The following is an 8,205-nucleotide window of genomic DNA, read 5'->3' on the forward strand; positions in this document are numbered from 1 at the left end:
GCACAGATTTTTGTTCGATCTTTTATTGCTCTCCAAAACTCGATTCAATTCTTAACCAATACAACTCCATGGTCCAGTTTCACGAAATTTAATAACCAAGAACAATATGATTAAAACCAACCCAAAATATATCTAGTGACTCAACATATTCGCAAAATCCCCTTCTCAAGAACTCAAACACCTCCATTGTCAACTAAAATTCAAGGAACTCCTCAAGAGCTCAAGACAATAACTTCAAGAACAAAATCATGCTTAAAATTTTACACGATTGGGTGAGGGTTAGTAAAACCAACAGTATGAAAGCTTACATAAATCAAAAGAAATTTATTCTAAGCGTTTCCTCAAATTTCTTGATGAACTCTTGGAAACATTGGCTTTTATCATTTTGAATCTTTCCCTAACTTTCTAGACGTTAACGATTAAATTTATATTGAACTCAATCACTGTAGACCCCTATATTGGTAAGAATAACTCTTAGTCTGAGTGGAGGTAAGAACAGACAAAAATACCACTTATTAAAATGAATAAAATGCCTTAATTATAGAGGATGCACTTAAATGACCATAACCCCTCCTTCTAAGCTTGGAATTTATCTAACTCAACGGCGTTGGAAAGATGACTCAAAGACATTTTATTTGATACCTAATGTGCCACCCAAATTTTCGTATGTTGAACGTTATGTTCATTTCAAGTTGACCCAAAACTAAAAACATACCGAAGTCTAAGATATTACAACATCTCCCCTTGAGAAAATTTGTCCTTGAATGAGATCATACTAAGTAGAAAATGTGTGGAAAATATCAAACTATCCCATTTCTGTCACACAAAGAGAAGTCAAATATAAACTTAATTTATTAACTTAAATAATACTTCACAAAGAGTTATTACCTCAGTTTTGAATGTCTCATGATGCAAAGAGATGTGGGTATCTCCTATTCATATCTTCATCACCCACCAAATACATTCCTCAACAAATTGATTTCTCCATAAAACTTTGATTAATGCACCATCTTTGTTCCTCAATTTATGAAAATGACAATCAAGAATTAGAACGGGTACCTCCTCACAAGAAAGGTTGTACTTAATACGGATATTCTTAGCAGGTATAATCAGTGAAGGATCGCCCATACACTTCTTTAACATTGAAATGTTGAACACTGGATGTACCGCTGCTAACTCGGACGGTAGCTCAAACTCACAAGCTACATTTAAAACTCTCTATGATATCTTGTAAAGACCGATACACCGAACACTTTGCTTTCCCTTCTTGATAAATCCCATAATACCCTTCACGGGTGAAACCTTCAAGTTAACCCAATTATCCACCGCCAATTAAAAATTCATTTTAATAACATATATATAGGATTCTCGACAACTTTCTGATGTCTTTTACATTTCATTAATAATATTCACCTTCTTCATGGGTTGGTGAACAACATTTCGTCCTATCAACTTAGTTTCACCAACCTGAAACCAACAAATAGTAGATTATCTACATCTTCCCCAATAAATAGCCTCGTAAGAAAACATTTATTAAATAAGATGATAATATAATTGTAAGCAAACTTTATGAGAGTTAAATGACAACACCTACCTTAGAAATTGATCGTGCGTACCCTCAACATGTTCTCTAATGTCCGAATAATTCTCTCCTCCTTACCATCAATTTGAGGATGAAAATTAAAGTAGTACTCAAATTTACCTTCAAATTAAAAACATTCTTACAAGACTTCCTACATTGAGTGGTGAATTGTGAACCTCCATCTGAAATAATTGACAAATGAACAACATTAAAAAATAAAACCTTGACTACGCCAGTTCTACAATCAACCTAGACATAGAAAGCATGAAGCCTCTCCATACCTATAATAATATTAAATTCAATAATGTCTAGCTTCATGATGTACTATGAGTTTATGATATTTTTAATCATTTCATATAGATGTTTTCTGTGTCTAAGGAATGTTTGTGTTTGTTTTATGTGTTTTTCCCATGATGTTAGGAAATAAACTAAGGCGTGGGGATTAGAGGAGACAACTGAAGGAAGTGCATAAAATGTAATCTATGGAGGCACCTTACAGACTATAGGTTGAAATACGCCCCATTGATGATTGTGCTAAAGGGACACTTCAAGCATATTTGAAGATCTTGAAAATCTTTACTAATTGTCAAACCACACTGATGACTTACGGACCATACTACATTTCCGTTGAAGTGATCTAAGAGGTGGTTTCAGTAGATTATGCTAAAGAAAATCTATGTGTGGAGAAATGGAGAAGAGTTACAAAATCTCGTCTGACATACGGTCAATACTGCTAGATCGTAGAAGTCGAAAAAGATTCTGAATATTTTGAAGGTTAAAAATTTCAAAAGCCCTGAGCCACGGAAGGGACCGACGTACAATCGATTTCATTATGGACCATACGACAACCTTATAGAATGATAAAATGTCCTGCAATTTTATTTCTTGATTTGGTTTCCTTTTTATTTGAAACATAATTTTCTATCAATAGGGGGAAAAACCTCATTTTTATAGGTTAGACCTTATTTTTCTTGTTTAGTTTATGCTTTGGGAGATTAATATGAAAATTTTTAGGAAATTATTTATTTTTAGTGTACGTTTTTCACAATTTTGGCTTGCAACTCATGTTGATATTTTGGGTTTATTCTTATTAATACGTAATTTCATGATCATTTCATTTAAAAAAAACCATGCGATGTAGTCTTTCTGTTATGGTTAACTAAATGTAGAACTACGATTTTGGGATCAATGAGCAATTAACAAATTATGAATAGTAATTAAGAAATTTTTGAGTAGTGTTATTGCATGCATTGATAATTCTTTTGTTTAGAAGTATTATTAATGGTGTCCAACGTTACAACTTGCCTTGTTGCTACTTCCCGGACCAAAAAGGTAATTAATAAGAAAAGAATTATCAACATAGATTTAGTGTGATACTATCTAATAGTCTAGTGTAGACTAATACGAGGGTGAAAACTAAGTCATATATCAATGCGATGGCTAATATGAGGTAAAGTAAGGCTTAATAAGTTATTCACACGTAGCCGGACCAAGGTGCGTGATGAAATTTTTTAGGTGTCAATTTAAAGATAACTAACTTATCACTTTTCATGTCATACACTCGGAAAGGATTGTTGCTACTACGATTACCGTATTATTTACTTGTTATGAACACTTATGCCCTATTTCTTCACTCATGTCGATAACAATTAAAATTTGAATATTGCTCACTAATTATTACTTATGTAATTTTCTGAATTTGTTACACAAATCCCCCCGTTAAATTACTTGTTTCCGGAAATACATTTGTTGAACTAATATAATCTTTAGTAAGTTTAAGTCTAAACCATTTTCCTCGTGGGATTGACCCCAATTATGAAGTTGGGTTCTTCATAACGATCACTTTTATTTCATTAGGAAGGTGTAATTTGAGCATATAAAATTTTGACGCCGTTGCTGAAGAAATTTGCTTTTACATTAAGTTTAATAACTATATTGAATTTTTTAAACTTCCTAATTTTACTTTTTCTTTTTCTTCTTATATCTCTCCATTTAAAACTCTAGTTTATAGCAAGTACATGGAGTCAAAGAGAACTACTCAGTCCCTACAAACCAGAGCTTGACAAACAATGTGGACAAAAAATAATTAGGGATTACAAGTTAAACCTATTGTAGGAGACTAAGAAATGGTTTTGCGATGCCACCTTTGAGGATGGTTAACAAAAAAAAATCAGGCTCCAACTGAAAATCTATTGCGATATACACTGAGGATGCAAGAGCCAGGTGATCCAAAACCCTAAAAGAACTATATGGTCAACTTTAACATTTTTGACTCTTATTAACCACATATTTTACCCCTTATACAATTGGGTCACACATTTGTGGTAAATAGTAGCTTGATGTAGATGCTCCTAGTGAGATTCTTATGTTCAAGGTTAGCATCATATGACCCTGATGCTCAGCTATCAAAGTTCAGAATTGTTTTCGAAAGTATTGTAGGAAGAGAAAACTGAGATGTGGATATTTTCAGGCTGCGGGTGTTTCCTCTATCATTAACAAGCAACGCAGCGGTTTGGTTTAATGAACTTCCCAAAAACTCTATCTATACATGGGACCAATTGAGTGAAGTAATCTTATAAATTTTATTACAATGTCCAAGAAGTTGAATATAAAGGATAAGTTTGTAAACTTTGTGGCACTGCCTAGAGAGACTGTGAGTAGCTCTTCGGATCGGTCCATCGCTTTCATCAAGAGTGTTCCTAATCACTGCATTGATGATGATTCACTAAAGGAGTAATTCTACCGAGGGAACATGGTGCTTGACACTACTGCTAGCGGTTCTTATGGAGATTGCACTTTTGAGAAAATTGCGGAGAAACTAGAGAACATCTCCTGGAATAAGAAATATTGGAGTACTAGGAAGTTTTATATAGGGTGAAGCACATTTAAAGTCTAAGCCACAATTAGCAATTCGATATATTATATGCGTAAGGAGATGGCACGTATGAGAACGTAATTTGGATGTGTTGAGAAGGTAAATAATGTAAATTATTTGACTACAAATCTATAAATCTCCCACCGTCACAGGAGTATTATTATGAGAAACATATTTATGCGACAAATGATCAGATGGGGTGTTTCAATCCAAATGCCCAAGGTTCCTGATACGCTCAAACTTACTTTTCAAATAAGAAGTAAGCGGTCGTGTCAAGTAAATAACCCAACTAGTGAGGTTGGAATTGTTCCCACGAGGAAAATAGTCTAGACTTAACTTCAACCTGTTATTACTATTGTTTGGTCAATGACTTCCTTGGAAAGTAAAAAACAATAAAAAGGGGGTTTACATGTTCCCCACAGGTTCGTATCTTGATAATTCTAACTATAACAATTCTCTCCTAGTATCTTGCATGCAAAGGGATAAGTTAAGTATTTTTAAATCCTTGGTCCGGCATCTAGAAAATCTCACTCCGTACCTTGGTCAGGCTACGTGTGTTGCTACCCTAACGCTTATCCTTACCTCATATTTAGCATCGTATTCGATATTTTACTAAGTTATTACCTCATACCAATAAATACTAGCCTATTAGATAGTATACACTAAATCTATGTATAAATTCTTTTCCTATTATCTACCTTCTTGGTCTAGCAATTAGCATTTAGGTGAGTTCTAACGTTGGCCATCCATTAAAAAGATTTCTAAGCGAAGAATTATTAATACATGCAAGACACCATTCAAGAACTGTTATTTTAGTTAGGTTTTATTTCATTATTTGGCTATGGTTCCCACAACCCTAGTTATGGAGTTTAGTTACTCATAGTCATAATCACAATATTAAAATATATTAAATAATAATTCATGTACTTACTTCAATGAGAAAGAGTAAAATCCGAAAGTTCGCTTGATTAATAACAACAAATCACCAACAATCAATGATAATCAAAAGTGTAACCATACATTGTTTTCTAATACGGTGTCTAACACAGATCCCAAGTTTAACTATATGGAGTCCAACTATCCGGAGTCTAACTTCAAAAACGAGGTTTTTCGAACTATTTATAAAAAATAAAAACCTAATTAAACAAGGAGCCTATTTGCTGGAAATCTGCCAAAATGCGGCTGGTCGACGGACCTCGCGACGCATCGTCATGGTCACGATGGACATTCATGGACTCCGTTGTTCCATACTTGTTCAATTTCTTCTGCTGCTCTTCTTCATTAACCTCGACGGCAAGTATGACGGACCGTCATAGGCACAACGGTCCGCTGAGGGCCTTCGTTTAAAAACACTTCATCTCTTGGAATATGGGTACTGGAATTACCTCTCGAAACTTCATCATGAACCTGCAGGACGGACCGTCATAGACACGACGGACAGTCACAAGTTTCGTAACCCCACACTTGGTCAGACTTCCTCATCTTTCTTCAGCAGCTGCACTATACTGCCACCTACGGACCATCACAAGCATGACGGACCGTCATAAGCTCCATAGGTGGTCTCTTCTCATTTCTTCGCTCAAAATCTTCGCATTAAGCTTTGGACAAAATCCTGCAAAAATAAAAAGAAACTTATATAATAAGTAGTACAAAAAGGCTTTTGGAAACACTAAACTTAAGGAAAAAGTATTAATAATACCGTGAAACCACGGTATATCAACACCCTTAACTTAAATTCGTTGTTTGCCCTCAAGCGACACACTATGACTAAATACACAATCTTTGTACAATAGTATCCATGTTTCATCCATAGCAATCATTTGACTATCAATCCTGATTAATCTTATCAAATCTATGCATTCTATAACTATTAGTCTTGAATTATGTGGAATCAGAACATGACACAGACTCGCCAAGCACTAACACTTATCCTCTTAAATTTCTCACTGAGGTGCTAACAATTCCGGTATTTCAACTTGTGTCCTTACATTAAACAAAATCCTTATTTTTCACACAATAATTTTAGTTTGAGTATAAGGATTACTTTTCAACACTCGCTCTCACAACAAAGTCACACTAATTCATACCTATTGCAAAAAGCTTGCCTTATTTTCACTGCCTTAAGTTCGCTATACAACCCTTAGTATCACGATAGGACTTTCTTAGCTAATAACATAGGCTCTGGGTCAGGTAGGGTATATTTAGGTATACTTAAGTGACTTTTTTCCCTCCTTGACATACCGGCTAAACCTTCCACCTTCTATCATTTTATCTCGCCCGGTTTCTCATATTCTTTAACCTTGCTATTTTCTCTTCTTTCTTCATTTTTGTAAGTGACTCTCTTTTTTTCTTGCTTGTATTTCTTGTATAATTATATTTTTCTTTACTTTTTGTTTGACTAATTCTTGAGTCACTATACTTTTGTTCTTTCTCTCTCTTTGTTCTTTCAACCCCACTTTCTAGAGCATTCCTCATAATATCCACCCTCAACTCATGGCTTTTCCATGAATCAAGGTACAGAATACCCAAAGTAGGGTCAGGGCCATAACGAAGGTTGTTTACTGCATTAGCTACCCTCAACTTATGCTTTTTTGGCATAAGCTGAGGTACACATGTCCAAGGAGGGACCAGAGCCAACACATTTTTCCCATAAAAGATCAGTTGGGGTGAAAACGAATGATCAAATTTAAGTTCAGATCATTTGGATCAAAGAAGGATAAATTTCATTTGGTTTTTTTTATTTAGGCTAGAAATGGGCTATATTGAATAAGGGAATATGATCCTCTCCTAATTGTCTATTACAACTCACTTTTAGCAGGACTAACCATGCAAGTTCTAGCTCAATACCAATAGTGGACTATTAAAATTTTCCTCACACTCACTTGACATTTAATAACTATACCAGATTATTGGACACCTAGTTCAAAATTAGGACTTAGGGTAATGCAATGGTGTACCTCTATGTCATGCTTAGGGCCACACAATTATGTGTTACTTTGCCTAGTCATGCTTCATTATATAGTTTATCAGGATATAATTTTAGCCATCATGCTCCAGAATTAAACTATGTACAAAAGATACAAACATGCCGGTTAAACAGAAGAAGTAATAAGTCTTTTGGGGAAAAAGAACACAGGCAAGAAAACCCCAAAAAAGGATAGTGAATTGGGCTACTCAGACTTCACCTAACACTAACTTTCCATTTACCCCACCCGTAACAAAAAACATGCAATTATCCCCAATGCATAAAAATTTATATACTAGAGGTGTAGGTGAAGCAAACCTGTGATGCAAAGCACCGTCGATCAGCAAGCTTGTGGGTCCTCTTCCCCGGAACCCACGTCCTATGCAATCTGGACAACCTCAGCGGTGTCCTCAGCAACAACCGCACCATCAGTAGTGCCTCTTGCTATCTCCACAGTGCGAGAGCTAGACGCCCCAGCCGCTAACTCTGATGCTCTCATCTGGTGCGCCTTCTCCTTAGCAAGTGAGGCTCTCCTCGCAGCCTTCATCTCTCGGCGCTCCTTCTTCCGTGCTCGCACCTCTTCCTCTCCTCGACCCCTACGCATCTTGGAATTCTCTTGAGAGGGAGGTGGTGGAATCTCTAAAGTGGCAAATAGGGACGCCAACACTGTGTCTTCAACAGTCTCGACAGAAGGGGCCTGAGACTCCGGAGCCCTGGCCTCTAAGATCTTGTCGATATCTGCACGAAGACCATCAACTGCAGCCTGGAGAGTCGACACATCCA

At 35.9% G+C, this 8,205-nt stretch overlaps 1 long non-coding RNA gene across 1 annotated transcript; it reads right to left on the bottom strand.

Annotated features, from left to right (window-relative positions):
- Window positions 1–616: 616 nt before the first annotated feature.
- LOC109120522 (uncharacterized) lies at window positions 617–1,547 on the bottom strand. Its single transcript, XR_002027931.2, has 2 exons — window positions 889–1,547; window positions 617–816 (listed from the first exon to the last, which is right to left on the bottom strand). It is a non-coding gene; the product is annotated as an uncharacterized lncRNA (long non-coding RNA).
- Between the last annotated feature and the right edge of the window lie 6,658 nt (window positions 1,548–8,205).

The sequence above is a fragment of the Solanum lycopersicum genome, chromosome 1, assembly GCF_036512215.1.
Source record: "Solanum lycopersicum chromosome 1, SLM_r2.1".
Lineage (NCBI taxonomy): Eukaryota > Viridiplantae > Streptophyta > Magnoliopsida > Solanales > Solanaceae > Solanum > Solanum lycopersicum.